General features: G+C 44.5%; 1 protein-coding gene and 1 long non-coding RNA gene across 4 annotated transcripts in view; both read right to left on the reverse strand.

Annotated features, from left to right (window-relative positions):
• Positions 1-21,311, reverse strand: part of LOC111250273 (integrin alpha-PS1-like) — a 130,790-nt gene that overhangs the window by 63,405 nt on the left and 46,074 nt on the right. The window lies entirely within an intron of this gene.
• On the reverse strand, positions 620-20,487 carry LOC147756027 (uncharacterized). Of its 2 annotated transcripts, XR_015326820.1 has the most exons (3): positions 20,361-20,487; positions 13,598-14,115; positions 620-2,002 (listed from the first exon to the last, which is right to left on the reverse strand). It is a non-coding gene; the product is annotated as an uncharacterized LOC147756027 (long non-coding RNA). The 2 variants fall into 2 exon arrangements; XR_015326819.1 differs by lacking the exons at positions 620-2,002; positions 13,598-14,115 and adding an exon at positions 18,310-20,145 and having other exon boundaries at positions 20,361-20,472.

Below are 21,311 nucleotides of genomic sequence, written 5' to 3' on the forward strand. Positions count from 1 at the left end.
ACCTGACAAAGTTTGTTTGTCAATGCTACAAGGCCATTTGTCAAGAAAGCCTGCCAAATATGATACATTATACGTCTCACACATACAGGACCTTTTTAGGAACCACTGTATAGTGCAATAGGTGCAATAAGTTACCTGATCACGTATGCTCGATACGACATACTTTATCTTGCACTCTTTTACAACGCGAAACGTAAAAACGGAAGGAGTCAATCAGTTTAATCATGTAAGAACGCTAATCGGCGGCTTTATAACACTTTTTACTTTTAGGGATTCTTAGAGCTCCCCTTAACAAAGTGTCGAAAACCCCCCTCAGACGTATCTACATACGGTGGGTCAGACGCAAAGTGGTAGCTGCAGCATCAAACTGCGCCTTGGCGGCCTATCGGTCGTGCCTCCTGTAAAGGCACCGTGGCCGTCAACCGCTCTGGTGATTGAGTGCCACTTAGCTGTGACTGCAGCGACAGGAACCAAATCAACAACCGACAATTCCTCCATACGTCACCTTCCAATAGGCACTGGCATCGCCACAATGCCATAAGAAGATTCCCCCCCCCCCCCCCAAGCAAGCAAGCAAAGCGTCTCAGAGGTTCGTTCAAACCACATTAGAATTTGTGAGACACAAGCATTAGGGGAACGGGCGCTGTGTGATTGACCGTGGGGGCGAAAAGAAGAAAATTGAACTTTTAGTTGTTGAGGAGCACTCACCAATAGGTAAATGCAACTAAGTAATTAAGTGCCGCTAACGGCTGTCGAGCGTCGACGGACATGAAGGCAACCTCTGCGCTGACTGTCCAACTCTTCGAAAAGTTTTCGCGTCAACGAGTCTAATTCGTGTATAGGTACATGTACCCCCATGTAGAAGTATATATTTGTACCATGCGCCTAAATCGTATCTGGGTGAACGACGAAACTCTACCGTAGCGCCAATAGTAACAAGCGTTTAACGATGACGACGACGTGCACGAAGCGAGAATTAACCTCCTCAAAAGGAACCAACAACCTGAAGGCGACTGGGACATTCCTTAGGAGTAGCTAACAAATGCCACGCGTGCTCACAAGCGTGCGTCTCCTGAGAGAGCCGAACCCAGACGTCAAAACAGTCCCTCTCTCACGCACCATCGCCTCTTCTTTATCATCTGTTGCTGTAGATACGGCTGTCGCTGTTAGTAGCATCTACGCGCGTCCAGACACCCTAGCCGCGAGTCCATGTTTCTACCCATTTTTCCGCGCTGTTGTGCTTTTTCTTGCGGATTTTTCATCCCCGACGCGGCACGTGCACGAACATAGATAGCTATATAGATAGTTACGCGTTTGTGTGTCTGTATGTGTAGACCCCGCTGTTCAGATGTATGCGTCTATTTAGGTTGGCTAGCTGAGTGTTTTAAATTGGTCAAATTGAGTCCTCGACATTTCGACCGGTCGAATGTAAAACAAGAAGGGGACGGCATGCGTAGTAAAAAGAAAAAATCCCTCGTACAAAATAGCACTTTGCGACCTAGGATGCAACAAGTAGATGCTGACGATACAATTGTCTGCTACACACTCATGTGCTGCTTCTCGAATAAGTGCAGCTTTGATGGCACTTTGGGCAATGGCAGGATTTAGGTTGCGCGCGTTCTGTCTTCGATAGTAACGCTCGATACAATTGAGAATAATACAGATCAGAATGAAGGAGGCGTATTATTAGGTTATTACACGAAATAGCAATAGCAAAGTTTGATTCGACAGTGAACGGCGGAGCGTTTCGTTTTTCTATTAATATACCCGTTTATTTGTCATATCTTTAGGCTAGTCGCCTGTGAACAGGAGATGTTTATCAAGAGTAGTTCTCGATTATGGACGATTCCAGGTAAAAAGTGACGACAGGATGACAGGAGGCGTTTCCATTGAATTCATCACAAATGATTGATTGATTGTCTACCAACGAATGTCGTCAAAAATATTAATCAAGTGGGTCCACTGTCTTCCCTCGCTTAATAGCAGGTCACTGGATTTTTACCTGAAAATTGCAAATCGAAAAAGAAACATTGTTACTACAAAAGAAAACTTTATAGATAAGTTGTAGTTATAAAAATTTAGATATGTATTCTTGCAGGGGCGTTAAATAGGCGATTATCGGTGACATCATTGAATCACACGTCAGATTGCTTCATTTCATTTGTCGAGAATCGAGAATTCTACTCTGCTACTGGAAAATATCACATTTAGTTTTGCATCCGCAATAGAGCTGTAACCGATCAGCGTTTTCGGCCTTAATTGCTTTTCGGCAAATCTCATCAGATCCCCGTTCACCCGCCCGCCCGCCCGCCCGCTTGCATGCCGCCCCGTTAAGACGGTTTCAGACACATATACTCGTTTCTATACAGAGGACATCGCATTGGTTTAGTATTGATTTTTATCGAAGCGTTGTTACTTTTCCTAGGATTTTTTTTCTTTCGTTCACAAATCTGCTCGTCGTATGATACAGCAGGACGTCGCATCTGTCCACCACACGACAACATGTCATGCAGTATACCTGTACAGTTTATGCTATCGTGCTGTTCGCGTTCACGGGTCTGATTCCAACACGACCAAGTAAGAGGTATCGCTGAGATATATCCGTTGAAAACCAATGAAAAACTCTGCGTATACAACTGCGTTACGTTGTGCAAAGAAAGCGTTTGTCTCTTCGGTCCAACAACATTCAGAATGCTTACCGTAGAGGTTATTTGAAGAAGTCAATCAACCGGAAAACACAGCGAAAAATAGCTCTTCTTTAGAAGAGCGCTTTAGAACGAACCATTAATACGATTTTTAAGGGTAACTGACAACAGTATCTACATTTTATGTAGAACAGTAATAACAATAATAGCTATTGTGATGATGGTTGTTTCCCCCACCTGCTGCCATTATTAGCACATGATTGATCAGCTCTCAGCGCTATTGATCTGATTCTAAAGCAAATGTAGCCGATATGCTCAATAGTTTATCATGAAACACCTTCTTCAACAGTACAGATGTTAGCAATGGTTAGATACTGTGGGCCAGAACGATCAACTACCGAAGATAAATAAAGATAACATGTCGGTGAAGAGTTATGTGTCCACCCACCAATCGTCCTGTTCTATATCAACAGGGTCGACGCGTCTCAACACGTCTGATTTCATACTTTACACGTTTTGCGCATTTGAAAACAGGCACAACGCCGCCAGCAACAGCTGTCTCTGCAGGATGCTGAAACGGAAATTGGCACTTTGGCATAATAGACAGCATCGTCCTATAGAAAGAGTAACCCATAGCCAACGGTCACAGACGGAACGACGAATCCAATGGACCGACAGACCAGAAAAGGCAGGCACCTGACAGGAGCGATTAGATACGACGCCGAACTTCATGGAGAGCGTTCGGTGTTCGAAAAAGTGTAAATTGTCCTAAAAATACTTAACAGGTTCTCTGTCTTCTGCAGCACCTTTTGAGCGATACCACAGCATACCCGCTGCAACGGCAGCAGCCAGGATAGCGGCAGGATTGGGGCAAAGCCTTGGCGGCTCCTTCCAATGGCAATAGCGTACTCCTCTCGTATCCTGCGCTCTTCCTTTTTTGTTCCTACTGCGAGAGAGGTCTACAGCGAGTCAGAGCTGGCCCTGGTCTTGTCGTTGCGTTGAACATAGCCAATGAAGCGGCACTGTATGACCCTTCCCGCGTACCGACTATCGCATACGTATTCTAAAGGATTTCACGCCGCTCAAAAGGTTGTCCGGCATGTCTTCGTTAAGGCAGTCGGTCAAAATGCTCAGAAATCGACTATTCACACCGTCATTTCAGCGTCGTTTGTCGCGTTGAGTGGGGCTCGATAATAAACATCGGTATAGAGCAAACAACAAATCCTATCTAGCGATGACGATAATACCGGGTGGCACGAACCGCAGGGTGAGTCGTTCTTACGCGAAGTTCGGCTAGACTGAAAAGCAGAGAAAAAGAAGGCTCATGCTGAGCACCGAATTAGGAGATATCAAAGATATGTATCTCCCTAAATATCAAGGCATGGGAACGGGTACCCTGTGCGACTGATCCGCTTGTTGGCGCCATTAAGTGGTGGCAATAAGGGCGCACTGAGTTTGCGCCAATACAAAAGCGATACTATTATAAAACAGGAATGGGCCACCGAGAGCAAAGGGTAGTCCAAGATCTCGGGCACGCGCTGGAGATCTGCGCAGAACGAAAGTCTGCGACATCGATTCAATTTCCCCGAAGAAATCAACCCTCTAAGGCGTAATGATTGTTTAGAACTATTTCCCTCTAACGACGCTCTACTCCAGGCTGATAATAATCAGGCAGTGATGACTCGGCCAGCGAACTGTTACCTCCTATTGTAGCTGACACATCGAGCTGAAGAAAACACGTAGCCACATTGGGCGTTGTTGGATGAAAAACAATACAAAATAGAATGCCGTGTATTATAAGATTCCCGTATTAAAGATGGGCACATTGCTGAGTCCGTACGTGAAATGAAATTGTCATACCATATAATAGGTGACTAGTAAAGAGACCTGGGTCACAGTTGTACGGTGTTGATAAAAAGCAGAATCGTATGCTGTGGTAAACGTGTCGAGTACCTCTGCTCCCTGTATTGACTAGACGACTTTCGTCAATCTATAGACGATAACGTCATAAATTTACTGTGTTTGTCGAAACGGAAAAACTCAACAGACTTGGCCTTTTCGATATCGTAAGAATAAGCCTGGCACGAACATTAGTATACACGCATTTCTAATGCAACGATTACATTTAGAAATCACCCCATCAATCACGTGGACAGTAACGCACCTTACCAACCAGTCGAAGTGGCACTGCTTTAGCATCGGAACGATAGCAGAAAGCCAATTTCTCAAGGCTAGCTCTACTCGTTCTGCTAGAACGTACCCATTATGGCCACATTCGATCTGTATTGGCCTGTCGCGTTGTTTCCACTCGTAACTCGATAGGCTCTGCCTTCTTCAATACAGAGACCCTCGCACGTCGTTGTCACTCTTCATTGGCTTTCTCATTTTTGGAACAGCAAAAATGGCGATTCTATCGATGCCTCTTACTCAGTCTGGATGCAATTATTTCTATGGTCAGCATATTGCCGCACTCTCCCACAAATGCACAACTCTACCCCCCCCCCCCCCCAAAAAAGGAATGCTTGTATCCGATCTGATCGGGTTGAATTGCGATCGATGACGATCATCCATTATCAACGACGTACCACCACGTTTACTAACGGCGGCATTTATTACTGATCTCTGTATATCTCTCAATTTGCCAACGATGCGGTGGGATTGCGCGTTAGCCAGCTGATCGCTAAACTACGCCATCGAACTCAGTTCCAAGCTAAGCACTATCCGGCGATCAGTCCATATGGAGCAAATGGTGGCTGAACCTGCTACCGAGTACGAAACGGTAGCAGTAACGGGTGTGCCGCTGGGACGTGTAATGGGGCTTCGCGCCGTAGCCCAGCGCGGGCCGCTTTACGATCGTGGGAATCAAAGCAGACAGTGAACGTCTTGGGTACAGCGGAACTGTGGGCACGATTGGAGAGACAGACGCTAATGAATCCGTTGACCCAAAGGATTCACCACTCAATGTCATCGTCCGATCGGCAATTATTCTGCTGAACTGGTAACCATTGTCCACGCAACTCTCTTCTAGTCAACCCAGCTAAGCCCAACTAGCTAGTATCAGTTGGATTAGAGGTGAAACCAATAGTAAGAGTAGGCACAATGGCCTTTCGTGCTCGTCAATAATTTCAAGGATATTAATTTTCTGTTGCTAAACGCGTACGTAAATGCCGACTGACTACCTACAGCGTTTGAACACGCATGGGGTAGACCAACAGCAATATTAAAAAACAGCAATAAACTAGCCACAATCTATTATGTACAGGCTTACATTACATCTTTTTGTCTAGTAAGATCTAGTCGGACCACAATCTAGAGTAAGGGACCAAATAGGGGTCCTACGAAAAAGGAAGTAAGCTTGCGTAAAGAGTTGGAAAACTGCACCACAAACTAGAAGTGTCAGGGTGTATTGATGACACAGGAAGCACATTGAGTCTATACGCTAATGAACGCTCATACGCGACACAGGTTTATTTTAACATAATGTGCGGGTATGTGACCACCGATCCACTGCCAGCATCCCGGAACAAAGCTATACCCAAACATTCAGCGCAGTAGCGGAACAAAGTCCCCGAAGGCTTTGCCGGAAAGCTTATGCGAGAAGCAAGCGAAATTACCCAAAAGTGAGAGGATTTTTTCGGTCTATCAGTTGCAAGCAGAGCCAGTAAAGGCTAGTGGTAATATTAAATGGCCTGAACGATATTTTGCCCGAATATTTATATCGTTTACGAAGCATCCTTAGAGGGCCTTTGATCGCTCGGAAAGTGCGATGACATCATGCGTGGGCAAGTAAACTACTACAAAACAAAGCCAATCAAATTAATACCTGATAAACATAAAAATTATCTATAGTATCTGTTACATCGGGATGATCTTTAGGAGTGCTTAATGGCACCAAATTACAGGGCCAAACATCTGAGTGAGACGACACGCGAACGCTGGCTGCCGTCGATCGAGTCCCCTTGGCCATGACGACCATCATTACCTGCACTCCTGTATTCCGTTCGAACCCATTTACAAGAGCAAAATAATGCCAAAAGGATTTCTATATGAGTGGTAAGAGACGCACAATTCGAAAATCCGAGTGCACATAAGCAATACAAGTTTAATTGGTTAGAAAAGAGAGATAGGAATCATGTTTTTATAAAATCTGTGTTCGAACTGTTAACTGACCGAAAATGTTAGTTAAAAATGAATTGATCCTTAATCATTTGCCACTTCAATGTTATATACGTTTGAGCCTGTTAATAGGGGAAGACCTATTGGAACGGGTTGATAGAGTACTCTATTGTAAATTATAGTAGCACCTCTGTTTGGTACTTTCTTCCATCAACGTACACATAGAATACATTCAAACAAAGTTCAGTCGACTGATAAAAGTACTATGCCGCAATAAGGATACGCTTTACTAGCAACCTTTAAAATTGTCGGAGTTGATTTTCCTGATTCGACGTTCTCTGTCGCATAAACCCATAAATCTGTCCTATCTTTAGCCTTGTTGTTTTCGAATGAAAAAAGATGAAGCCTTTACGAGGCGAAGCAACGATTCCGCCAGCAGAGCGAACCGCCAGCCATCGCCAACGCCAAAATGAACAGTTTTATTGAGAAGATGGAGCTATAAAATGAAGGAGAACTATTCAATTTCGCGCTTGTTACGATCCGGCTTGATACGACTTCCAACCCGCGGGGCTCCACTGTTACAAAGATTATAATTAGAAGTAGCCACAGTTAAAAAACGTTTTATCGATAGGCTCAGATCGGCCATCGACGGTTGTTCCTGTACTCGACCACAGGCGGAACAAGGCGACGCATAAACGTATTGCGCATAAACGCATAAACGAACCTAGCGCGTCCTGCAGCGGACAATTCCGTAACGTCACCAATAGTGTCATTAGTAATTATCAAAAATAACTGACTAAAAATACCTAATAATAACAATATTTATAGGACAGCAGTCACCTGCTAGGTACATGCCAAATGACTATAAGACATATATGCCCAATATAGAATAGTATATGTCCAATCTCCTTCTAACCTAACGAATAATTTACAATTATTATTATAAATTTAAACACATATATATACGTTACTCTTCAGTATGTATTGATACACATGTGTGTCTCATGTGAAATAAGCGTTGCGCTCCCATGTACGAAATCTTCCGGACATTACCAAATATATAGGAACAGCTGCTGCATTTTTAATTGCAATCATAAAGATTCATTTCGGACCGTTGCACGAGCGCCTAGCGGTCGTTTTGGCCTTCGTATTCTCAGTCCGAGATGAACAAGTATCCCCTCATAGTTTCACTTGCGCAGTCTTTAGTTGAAAGGCGGGGGGAGTACATGCGATAATCGCTTATTCTTCTCAGCGCACGCCTCTACGCAGCTCCCCAGCGACTCTGCTATGCGCAGATACGCATAGGTACACCACGAGTTGAGTTGCGGTCACACTCTCGTCAGACAGAGGAGGTCGAATCAAGCACGCAAAAGTAGGCAGCAACGGTAGCCACAACATGTGCACTGCCTACAGATCCTATAACTCATTCCGTCAGGTAACAGCCTTCGACTGGGAGGTTCCGAGAGATTCAGAATCGCGCTTGCCGTAAGCGCGCCCATATGACTTTCGCTGCTATCCTACTAGTATTATTATATCTACGATTTATCCACGACCATGGCAAGCAATCCTATGCACCAAACTGGGGCACAGGCAGCCTAGCGAAGGAGCATTCATCGACTGGCAAGAGGATAACAGATAATTTCGTTGACAACAGAGACATTGATAGACCAGTCCCAATCTCGGCTCCTATTTTTAGGCAAACCCATATGGTGCCATTATGAATGTGGCACATAGAGATAAACTGAGAATAGAAATAGAGCAACACGGCAAAATGTCTAGCTGAACCACGCTCATGCATCATACATGAAGTCCGTATGTGAGTTGCATGCATAGACAAACGCGCATCTTTATCTACAGTGATAAGAGATTATCGGCAAAGATCAGCCTCAACTGTATACTCGGGTTGAGTGCTCGTTATCGTGCAGCATAAAATTGGAGACTTTTGAATTATCGTTTGTTGACCAGTTGTGTCAAGTGGCCAATTGGGCAGTTTCTTAAGATTTTTACGGCTTTCAATCTTGCGGGTCGAGCTCTGTTTCTTTTATGCAAACACGAAGTCGTCTAAGACAAAAACGCGTATGTTAACCACATGCACTGGAACTAAACCAGATGAATAAGTAAGAGCAGGTAATTGAAGCTAGTACTGAGGTATACCTACGTAATAAGCGGTTCCTGTAATGAAGCTACAAGATGATTTCTGAAGAAGCTATCTGTGATTATTGCATGTCAATATAAAAAAAAAATTTTGTGAAAACCTGCAAGATTGGATACGATCGGAATTCGTCAAAACAAAATTAATGGTTGAATATCCAATCAGCTGTTTTTTGAAGGTGGTTTCGCTGCCTTCAGAACTGGAAGGTAAGCATTTGAACGCTCTCAACATACCGCGTAAGACTTGATCGATAAGACTATTTCTTGACTACGACCTGAAATGTCGATAGGATATTTCTAGTCTAGATTCGAAGTTGAAGTTCATCCAGTGGTACTTCACTTTAGCTATAGGCCACTTACTATTACAAGTAATTACGTCCTTTTCAAACAATCAACAAAAACAATGTGATACTAGTTTTATCATTTAGCTTATTACTTCCAGGTACGTTGCAAATACGTTTGGGTTTCATACAATCCAGAGGTAGTTTGTAGATCATTCGGTAAACTTTAGACTTTTTAATATTCAGCCGTCTTTCTTAAAAACTTCAATCAACCTTAGAGAATCCACAAAAGAGATGGTCTCTTATTTAATGGATTACTTGCCTTGGATGCCTTTCAAAATTGGCGGTTATCCGAGTTTAGTTAACTTGAGCGGATACATAAATACAAACAATAAAATAACATAACTATAAATGGTATACATTCAAATAAAACACCCCTTCCGCAATTCCAATGGCAAATAAAAAGCCGAATAGAGCTAGATAGCAAATATGCGTACATTATTGTCATGACATACCACGAAGCCAACGGATATTTTCCATCCAGGAAACATGGAATTTAGATGGATTATTTCCGCAAAAGTTTCTTCTCTTTTGAAATTTTTTTCTTAGCGTCGTTTCTTAGCACCGTTGCCACAAACGCTGTTTTTTTAGGGAATAGCAGATATTTAGAAAACGGTCACATACGATTCCTTGTTAGAACCAATAAGTGATTCAAAATAACGGCTGTTTCCTTAAAGATATGTAGGTCCGCCCGGCCAAGAAAACGGCGACCATTTGAACAGCTCTAGCTTTCGTACACATAAGAAATACTAACTGGTCTCGAAAAGGATCATCACACACAACTCATGGATTAAATGGCGTCATAGCTACGCTTAGTCACGATACATTCGAACGCGTTGGAGTCACCCTGTTTTTCATCGCTTCCACCCTGCACCGCGCACACTGGGCAGCATCGCTGAGTAACTGGCGAGCTAATATTCTTTCGCCTCCTTACTGCTTAAACGACAGCCGCTATTAGCACATTGCAATTGTCAAGACGACGCAATTCCGACGCTACCATTACCGTAACCCCGTGTCACGGTCGAACACTATTATGGATACTAGCGCCGTCGGCTTTTAGCCCGGCTCGTGACAAGATACAGTCAGAGCTGCCTTCGACTCTGAGTCGCTTTGCTTGGCTCCTGATCCGAGTTTTCCTTGCACACAGCAGAGACGGTAGCTGAGCCGTGACAGGAACGTGGCTATCGACCATAGTGGGGCTTATGCCCAAGGTGATTTCTCGTTGCCGTTCCATAAACCAGCGCCAGCTGAGGCCCATCCTCGACCAGCAGCAGCAGAAGGAATTGCGAGAGGGCAGTGCTCACATCCACTCCGTGACTTCAAGACCTTTGCGATAGGAGTGTTCTCTGGGATACAAAGCACTGGGCAGGAGAAGTGGGTTTAAAGAGGAACGAAGATTCGGAGTAGGGTTTGCTCGTTGGTTGCCTTGGTCCGGAAGCCTGGGCGGCTGACTTGGCCCGGTGCCAACGGAACTCCGCAGCTAGGAGACCCCAGCGGCAGGAGCAGCCTCCCAGTGAGCAGGGCCCTTGGTTAGTCCGCTTCAATTGCTTAGGCGGCCTCGGATCTTGTTGGCGACGTGGCGACACCCATCTTTCGAGAAGATGTGGTCGCTCCAGGGCAACGTCTGAGTTAGAGAGAAATGACGTTTGCGCGCTCCATTCCTTTGGAAACGGCGATAGCAGCAGCAATGAGCAAGCCTCACCGCCGTTGTGTGCAAACGCCCAGAGAAAAGATTCAGCCAAGTAGCTCCGGGCAGGCGGGCCCGAATAATAGGAACCAAGCGAAAATTTTCGGAAAAACTAGTTTTGATCTGAAGGCCAATGACTAGTAGAAAGATATGTTGAACTAAATTATCAGCGGATCCAATGTTAGCTCTTAAACTAAAATTGTCCTAATTTTGTACCGACACCCCAGTATCTATATCATACTAATAGAGTCCGTCTTTATCTGAATCCTTGTATTATGCTAATAACGGCCTTACCATTATTATTGGTTCTTTTTCCTAACGAGTGTGAGCGAAAAGCATTCCTATCGATCAATATCTACTGACATTTACACCAATCGTAGTACACGATCGACAAACATAGCCCATTTTGTAACGGATACGACTGACCATCTCACGCTACGATTCTTCCATCGAATTCCATTTTTAATGCCCAAAGGAGTCGTGAGCAATTGCCCACGATGAACGAGAAGGTTAACCGGCCCATTCTATCCCGCCCACTACCGTTCTGACACCTAATAAATCTAACGCGATACTTGCTAACGGCTTACTCCGCACAAAAGTTCTCAGGTAGAATCCTATGGCGTCGAAACCATTAATACTATCCGACTGAATGCCGCAACGCGCCAAGCCGTGCCAATAGTTAGGTATTGCGATAAATGTGCTCTTGTACCGGTTGCGAGTCCATCGGTTACCACGGCGACGGGAAAGATGTTTATTGACAGCCATATCAGTGACTGATTACTCACGTCCGTTGAGGCGCATCAAGCTGACATGTGTTATCCAAAAAGACTCAGAGGTGCTTTTATGATGCTGTTGTTGCTGGCGAGGAGGGCTAAATCAGCTAGTAATTCCACACAACGATGTACAGTTAGTAGAAACACAGTCGCTAACAGTTAAGCTTCGAAGGTCTCCAAACGAGACTGATACCTGTAGCAACAATGGCGTACATTACTTGGCATGAAGATTTGGACCTATACACCTTTTTAGCAGAGTCGGGATAAATATTATGTTGAACTTGTCTATATATATACAAAAAAAGACGTATGTAGACAGTATATCTGTAGCGTTCCCCAAATTCGGACGAGCATTATCGACGTATATATCCCCAAGCAATATGTATTGATGGTGGTGGCGCTTTACGCTTTAAAGTTACGATCGTCACGCTCTATTGCCAATAAGCAGACCCCACGTAGACAAAAGACATGTCGCACGGAAATACGCGCAAGCCGTGTGCGAATTTGAACAAGCAAATAGAAATAAGTCTATAACGCGATAGGGGTCTGGATACAACGGACCAGCGCCGCACAAAAAGCATGTCAGCAGTAAATCGCTACGACTTGTACACGGTACCGTCGTTAACAACAACAATAACCACAACACGACAGCCATAACAATAACAGAGCAGAAACAAAAAAGCAACGAATGCAATTTATTAGAAATTTCAAAGATCGTCTGCGCCCACCGTACTAGCGGCGGTTCTTCTGCTGACGGTGAGTGATGTACTCCAAACCCATCGAACAAAGAAGAATCGGGCTTATCACACAGCGGCCGGTGTGCTTGCTACTGCCGTTACTGTGAGCGTCCTTACTATTATTGTTGTTGTTTCCAAAGGTATTATCGTATAATCGAAATCAACAAAAGTACGAACGCTACTAGCGATAAGCATGATGTAGTTGTCAACGTGCTGACCCTGTGCTGAAAACTGCCGTTCGTCTGCTCATTGGATGCTCTCTCTGTTCACTGATGCTCCCCGTGTTAGATGTATGCCGAATGCACCACGACGAGTGCGAGCACGCATACTTGCCTACCGCGGCGTCAAGCGCTCCAAATAACGGACAGCAGAAACGATAATAGCGGAGGCCGCGAGATTTTACGGCATTTCAATGCGCTCCACAAATTCGAACCTACGTTCCTGCTCCAGCCAGCTTTAGAGTTGATCTGTCTCTGCGAACTCTTTTTTGTTTTTTTTTTTTAAATAGAACGCTCACCAGTTCGCTTCTATGCGGGTCAACGCGGTGTCCAAAACGAGTACGAACGATGGAGAGCAACGATGAAAGTCTGTGAGAGATGGTGACGCTGAAATGACGGAAATATCCGGTCAGTGGCACAGAGCGACGCTGACTTTCAACCTTTCTTAAGAGAAGGCAAGGCTGTCATGGTACTGTTAGTGGTCCGATGCTAATAGTGTGTGATGACTGCGGTACGATGCACTCCGAGATTCAATGTATTTTCGAGACCTTGGACGAATTTTCGATGATCTAACTAAGCGTAGAGATGTCTACAGCTTTGGTCTGGCTTGTCCTCTCCTACTGTTGGAAGGAATCAGCATAGCTGAGGTTCATATTATGACTGAAGCAGTTGCTATTGCTCAACTTCTCTAAAAAATACTTCTAAGTAATGCATCTCTGTATAAAGCACGTCGTAATAAGTTAGGCTTGATACACTAACGCACTAAACTTTGAATAACACACCAACATTTCAAAAAGAGCTGCAGTCTAAAAATAATTACAGAGTGTAATCACATAAGGGTCATAACCATTGCTACAAAGGCTCGTTTTTAATACTTTTCATGCATTCTCCTTCCATAGAGCCACAACTCTGAATCACCGACGACCTACCACCAGTACGATTACTGCTGCATACACCAAGCTCTTCATATTGCTATGACCACGGGCGTACGTATCCGTCGTTTCATTCCAGTTTTTCCTTGCCACTCTGACCTGCCTGCTATATTTATGCGTCTCGGTATTTACTCGTATGGCATCGCCAATCCTTCCAGCTGCGATATTAGTCTTTAAACACGCTTTCCTCGTGCCGCCATCGGGTGCGCGCTGATGCATCTGGGCGTCTGACCTCACTCTTTTCTCTCTGAGTCCGCGCTAAAGTGCGCGATAAACTATAACTGCAGACACAAGGTTTGCTGCCGCTGGCACCCATACCCACAGCCAACGTTCTTCCTCTACATCGTTCATCGTCGCTCATGTAAACGAAAGCGAAAACCAGCCACCAGGAATCGGTGCTTCGTCTTACTAGCGTCTTCGGGTGGTCTCAAGTGTTTCTGTTGCTTGCTGAGGGCCGAAACCGGGGCTCTCCTGCATTTACCATATATCTAGTCCGTTCCAGCATCGGAATGATTCTGAAAAGGAAAACAAAGTGTGTTTCTAGACGGAGTCCAACAGACTGACCTGCATTGCCAAGCACATTAACAAGCGCACTTTCCCATCGACTACAATCGTGTATCGTATATACGTAGATAAGTAATACACTTGACCCAACAACAGACTCCACAGGGCGCCTGCCGGATGGTTAGTTGCTCTTGGTATTGATACCAAGCTTGTTACTTCCAAGCCTCTAATTGATACTACTGCTGGCGTTGATATCGCTGCTGTTGTTTCTAGATCAGTGCCGAGTCTATCATCAACGCTCTGGCACTAGGTCGTCGTCCTAGGCAGATAGCCCGTCCTCATCTGCTGACTACAACGGAACCACGATTTCGTTGATCCACCAAAGTGTGCACGAGACCGACCAAGCGATGGGTGATGCGAGTACAGTTGCGTACACAGTTGTAACGACGACAACAGCACAACAATAGACCAAAGTTATGAGCTTCGTCCGTAGATCTTCAGGCTGGCCAGGTTTGACCAGCGCTTCTTCTATATCGGATTTTAATAGCCATGATAGAGGAAAAAAATCCACATTGTAATAATGTTGATTTATCAATAAATTAAAATAGGCAACACGGCACTAACAACACTGATGATGATATAAAAAGTAATTTTGACAGACTAATCGAAACATAGTAATATTTAATAGAAAATTAACGAAGTCGCACTGTTACATAGGGGGTTGTTAAGAAGGACGATGCTTAAGCATGCACGGGTCCATTTTTCACCGACGACGGGGGCGTAAACAACGATCCAAACGAATAGTAGAAACCGCTTTTGGAAGGCTTTCTTTGGTAGTATTATTTTACTAAGCCCAATTTTACTTTCTGGTAATACTGTATATTTGACGGATATCCGTGCTGCTGTTACCCATAAAAGTTCACATTGCGTCAACCAAACTGAGTGGACACGCGACACTCTATCGGTTTTAACCTACATATCTTCCCGGTGCTATAAATTATTAGTCTGCCTTCGTGTTAGACACCCACATCTGAAACACAGCGTAGTGTCAGCATTCCCTGACCTAAAACACAGACGCTTAGTACCGTGTCCTGCTGAATCAGTCATGTTACTTGTGCTCTCAGAAACAAAGAAGTAAGAGCTACCGCTACTGCTACGGCTATTGTTGTTGGTGATGGCTATCCCGATGCAAAACGAATGTGTCCGACAGGCTGCTACATCCGTATACTTCAGAAAACTGGTCGGTCCGTCACGCCTCAAAGGATTGCCAGCAGACGAGAGGTTATAATTTAAATGTCAGTCAGCAGAGTCTCGCTTTGGTTTTTTCGGTCTCCAATCACGCTAATACTTAGGAATAAATAGGTGATACGGCAAGCGGAAAACTAAATGTCGCCCACGAACGAACAGGGGGCATTCGAAACTTATTTCAATTTTTCAGACAGTGAGGTGTTGTTTCTTAAAAATATGATACTAGAACGATTACATCTTAAATGCAATAGAGCTTCGTACCTATGCGTTTGAGTCAGACCGCAATTCTATGGGTGCTGATCGATCTGCATGGATGGGAATTACCTAATATTGACTAGTGCGTTCATTTTTTGTTGGCATACATTATATGCAGGTAAATTTGTTTAATTCTGTAACCTATTTTGCTAAAAAAAAATAATCTGAACGAAAAATTAGTCTGCAAACTTTTGCTTCTCTATTGATGCGGGCTTCGTTGCTACTACATCGTCACCGACCCCACATACGAAACAACCCGGTGAGTTGGACTATGTACCCTGTGATGGTATATAAAGAACTAGCAATCACATATATGCCATTATCTCAAGTCAACAAGATGCTGACCAGCTGTACACCGTCACTAATCGAAGTGCTCAGAAGCTGGTGTTGCTAAAGGATTGCAAACCGCATCCAGCATCCTAGCACTTCCATTGTGTTCCAGACTGAGGTAGAACACTTGCTAGTGCGGCTGCCCCAACCTGACTACGGGCATTTTGGCGATCTTTTTGTATTGTCGCCAATACAGAGATTGGTCTGCCCGCTTATCCATAACTAGTCACTATCAGTAGCTTCGCTAAGAAATATTGGTATAGGAAATAGTAAAAAGGGACCTCTCCACTCCCTCTGCCCCCTATGGTTTTCTTCACTCTTGAAAGACAGTTATGTATCACGGTGGCAAGATATGAGAAGAACTCAGATGCTCTGTCGCCATTGTCCAGGTTCTGCTACTCGCCCACCATCTACAGACCCCTCTGACGTCAACCTATCGTCACACGCAAAGTGTCAATGTGCATTTATTAAACAGCCACTCGTGCTGACCGTGACAACGTTACATAAAGCCACCATCTGGGCGAAAGTCCGCCTGCTACTGAACAGATTATGAAGATCCTTCCTTTTGGATCACTCCACATTAGACAATAATACACTAAGGATCACCATTTCTTCACGTTCAACTTCATTCATACACAGTACTGTTACAGAGCCTACCGCGGCATAAATATACTTCCACATTAGGCGGTGTTTCGAACAACTCATCACTCCCGATATCGCTACCACAAATCTCTTTCTATTTGACAACGACGTACAGTGGAGAAAGCTCTCGCGTATCGGTCGATTGGCAAAAGTTACTCTTGTCGATACTCCCACCGTGGGCAACAATATCTTCGTCTCCGTTATTCGGGGTATGACACCATTTGATGCCTTAAGGCTACAGATAAATGCGGGAGAAATATAAGCTTTTTCAAATCCTCTGGACGCCGCTGCGTTGCTGACCAAGCACCTCATGCATCTGCTTACTAAACTCCTCTAAAAAACTCTTATCGCATGATGACAAGATTGCAAGCATGGTAAGAAGTCGGGGTATCATTAACAACATACTTGCGATTTAAACACGCTAACTCAGATGTTAATGTGCTTTTCATCCTATTGGGTCTCGTAAGCGTAGGGATTGTTCTTTTTGCGTAGCACCCCATCGCTATTGCCGATTATGTTCATTGCTTGGTGAACGTCCAGAGGTTCAGATAGTAGTGTCTTGTCATCATTTATAGTTGAGTGGACACAATACCAAAGAAACATGCACGCACAGTCTACGATGCAAAACATCCATCAAACTTATGCACCTATGTAAGTCTGCTTAAATTTTGACGAGATTATTGGTTGTACACACTCGTCGCAAAGCGTGGAGGGCCAATTTTAGGTCCGATTTTGGTTTACTTCAAGTCCACTCAGAGATCTGAGCCGATCGCAACAGAGGATCAGGAAAGGATCGGACAACCGCATCCCACCAACTCTGAGTCATGTGTTTAAATGTAAATAAGACTAGTGGACCTCATCCCACTAGGGACTCGTCTTTCTACACCATCCCCACGAAGGGGCTGTCTATCAATGTTCCATTCGCTAGCCAATACACCCCCCTGGATTTCCTCTCTGTGTGACCGATTGAAGTTTGCAAGCCGGCCTATTCCTCAACGGGTAGTGCCATTGAAGCGTAGGAAGGAGATGAAAACAGTGAAGAGGGATACACTTGGTAAGAAGGAAGACGAAGAACTCAAGAGAAACACCTCGAAACATGGCTTTATGAGTGTCCCACGGAAGGACAATCAAGGAATGCTCCGGCATGAGGCAACTGCTGTGGCTGCCGCTTGAATACTGGGTAGGACGTTTGCTCATGGAGATCGACTTTACGAATAAGCCAATAGATAGAAAAGACCATTATGGGTGCCCAAGATACATTGGGAGGTCCGAAAGGGAACGCTGGCTTGTTATCAGGAAAGAGCGGGGCGAGACATGGAACAACGCTTTTGTTGTTCTGAAATGAGCTGTCCTTGGCACTCAATGGCATGTGTTAGAGGCCAATAGCGGTGGCAAATATGGAGACCACGTGAAGTACACCAACTATACAATAGGCAGGCAAGGACATACAACCTAATTTACATTCTAATAAGAGAGATCTTCGTCGATTTCCTACAGCAAGTTGCGTTTAGCAACTAACGCAAATGAATTACACCGCTATCAACGGAACGCGTGGGGTACAGAAGGAATGGTTACCCTTTGCTCTAAGGCCGTACTTACATGGATTTTGCCAAGCAAAGCAGGCATCGCGTGACCCTCTGTTGTTTACACGGTAGAAGGACCTATGAAAGACTTATTAGATAAAAAAAAAAAGACTCAAGGCAAGTACGAATCATTCGTTATAGGATAAAGTTGACAAGAGAGAAGGATACAACGCCATCTCGTAAAAGTTTATTCACAAGGCACCATTAAAATAAGTTCAATCATGTCTTGAAACTATAATAGTAAATCCAAGCTGTCCCACAATATTATCCTACAAATGTTAATCATACAACATCTACGAGCCATTCAGGCTTTTGATGCGACAGGTTTGCGACAAAGCTTCTATTAACATCAAGCTACCAATGGACCACATTCAGTTTCTACAACACATATTAATACCACGAAAAAGAAATGGTGATTTCAACACAGGTGATTCCGACAATTTTCTCACACTTGCCATAAGCCCAGATAAGCACGGCCTTCGTGATCCAATTAGCTACGTCGTTTGAACCTTTGAATGTGGTATGTTGGTTACTATTCCCGACGACATCAGTTAAGTTTAACACTACTGCCAGCACGTTTTTCGGGCGTGTCTTCGAATTCCATCCTAGGTCCAGACGTGACCATAAGCTGATTTCGACACGCCAAGCGGCCCATATTTATCCCTGTCTCACTCACATTTCTGCCGTGTTAAAGCCGTCACCCAGTGCCAACAGCAGCTTGGGCACGACACAGTGCAACGTTAACCATAACGGATTTAGCGAATTTAGTGCCCATCCGACACGGTGCCTTCGGCCCGGGTCTCCAGTCCCGGCGCCTTAAGCTATCCGTTGTAAAATCACGCGATTGCCTAAAAGCTAATAATGCTGCTGCTGCTGCTACTGCCAGTGCTAATAGTAGTCACAAGAATCGATATAAGCTGATTTGGCGAGGAGTTTTTCCTGAAAAAAATTCTCTAAGAAAGAAAGGTGTTGATCCCTGACTAACTGCTGGCCAATTAGGGTGTATTTGACAAGTTTCGGTATTATGCCAGCTCTTTGTTTGCCGCAGTTAAGCATTTTCCAGCTAGGGTAGTAGGGTCAGACTGAATACGTGGGAAATCGTTTTTTCTAGATATCTTCAGTGGAGATGATTTTTTTCCTTATTTATCCGTAATTTTCAAGAGAAAAAGCTTCAAGGAAAGCTTGCTTGGAGGAGAATGCGAGTACCGTAGCACGAGTCGCAGCGATTGCGCAATTTCTATTGGAGGTAGTTAGAATTTTCAACGAAACTTATCGACAACGTTTGCTAACAACTTCGACATAGAAATACAACTGTTGTGCACTCATTCATCGAATTACGATGTCGTCTGTTAAATCTTCGTTAGTGCAACCCTGTCATCTTTCTAGTTAGATCACCCGATCCCCCATAACCGACCAGTCATTCATTACCCTTTGGCGAATTAGTTTTTTATCGTATTCCGTCTGTTTCCACACCTTTTTCTACCAAAGATTTTTTCCGTTTCTCATCTTTCCTTCACGTGTATAATTTGTATTCTCGGCTTGGGAGCCCATCTTCAGGACTAGCAGAGAAAACCGCGGTCCAACTGCTAGTAGCTTGGGAAGTTTTCGCTTTTCCCAAAATGGGAAAACTTAAGATCTATCGCCAAACGCTCGTTACGATACTTGCCCCTTCTATGATGAATACCGCCGTCAACATCATCGTTGTCAATTTCACCGTTTCTTGACAGTGCCGCGTCATCGTAAGGTGGCAATTTTATTTGTTCCAGCGTACGACACGCAAACACCCTACATATACAGCTACACCCAAGCATTTTCTCCATTTAAAAAAAAATAGTTGACTGGTGAACTAGTCGATTTCTCTTTAACACGGTGGTACTCGTACTCCTGTCCGTTCCCAGATGTGCATGATTGCCACGCTGGCGCGTCAAGAATGGCCACATCGGATGCAGTCGTGATGATGTTTTCCGGTGTAACATGTTTTATCTAAAGAGGCAAAAAAACACTTAATGGGTTTATTGCTAAGCGTCTTTTTTTTTTTCGCCCACACTTTAACCGAACACGACAAGAGTAACTGCAGTTTATGCCGCCACATCTAAACTAACACGCATATCTCCATTGTCTATTTTACGCCTCTGTATGTACGCCTCCCGAAAAACTGACTAGTGAGTAAACTTCAACCCTTACATTGACTAACTAACCGGATCTTGTTGCTGCTGGCACGGGCTTATAGGAACAACAGAATGAGTGCGCAACACCAGGATCTCACTAGCGGAAGGCGCGAAAAGATCAGCAAACATCGACGAGCTGCTACGACTATGGCATCTGATTCAGTTTAGCGCCAAGGCGGATAGCTGCGGTGGCTGCTCCTGACATCGCGTCTCCGTAAAAAGTCACAGCCCGCACTCCGGTCGTTGCTACTGCTCCTACGATTTGCCACTGGCGATTTCAGAATCACTATACGAGCGGACGTGCGCTAACGCTGGTAGTCACCAACTGTTACTTGCAGTAGCTAAAGCAGTCGGCCATGTTCATGATGATGACAATGATCTTGGTGATCATCATCCGCTTGTTTCTATTGTTCACAACAATCGTCCGTCTGTTAAAGTCATCAGGCTACGGTGCGCCAGCATATGCAGCCCTTCGGATCAGATCAGATCGGATTGGATCGGGGTTGCATCGTGCGTAGGAGGAAAAAAGAAAGTGTCGCAGATCTGTTCGCCAGGCCAATGACTACTCAACGTTGGCCACAGCTGCTTCGATGTAGCGCGCGTGCTGCACCCGTGCTAGCGATGCCAGTAGTTGTAATAAAGATGACGACAGAAGTAGCGACTACAAGCGGCGAACATAGCTAAACGGTAGAGTTCAGCTAACCAGAAGCTAAATCTGCCCACGTCATTTAGGTCAATGTAATTGTTACCAATATTGCTACAGATCTAAACACAAGTGCGCTGTAAAGCCGCAAAGTTTCGAACAGACAACGAATACAGAGACGACACAGTCTAGCACTAATAGTTGACGATTATTTGGGACTGCCACCCCACAAATGCACCACACATACGAACATAGGTACGCGTATACGAATAACAATCAGAAGGAATAAGGAACACGTTCCTGATCTATTTCTGAACTCGCTTCCAGCCGAGCAGACG

The sequence above is a fragment of the Varroa destructor genome, unplaced genomic scaffold, assembly GCF_002443255.2.
Source record: "Varroa destructor unplaced genomic scaffold, Vdes_3.0 BEIS01000004.1, whole genome shotgun sequence".
NCBI classification, from domain to species: domain Eukaryota; kingdom Metazoa; phylum Arthropoda; class Arachnida; order Mesostigmata; family Varroidae; genus Varroa; species Varroa destructor.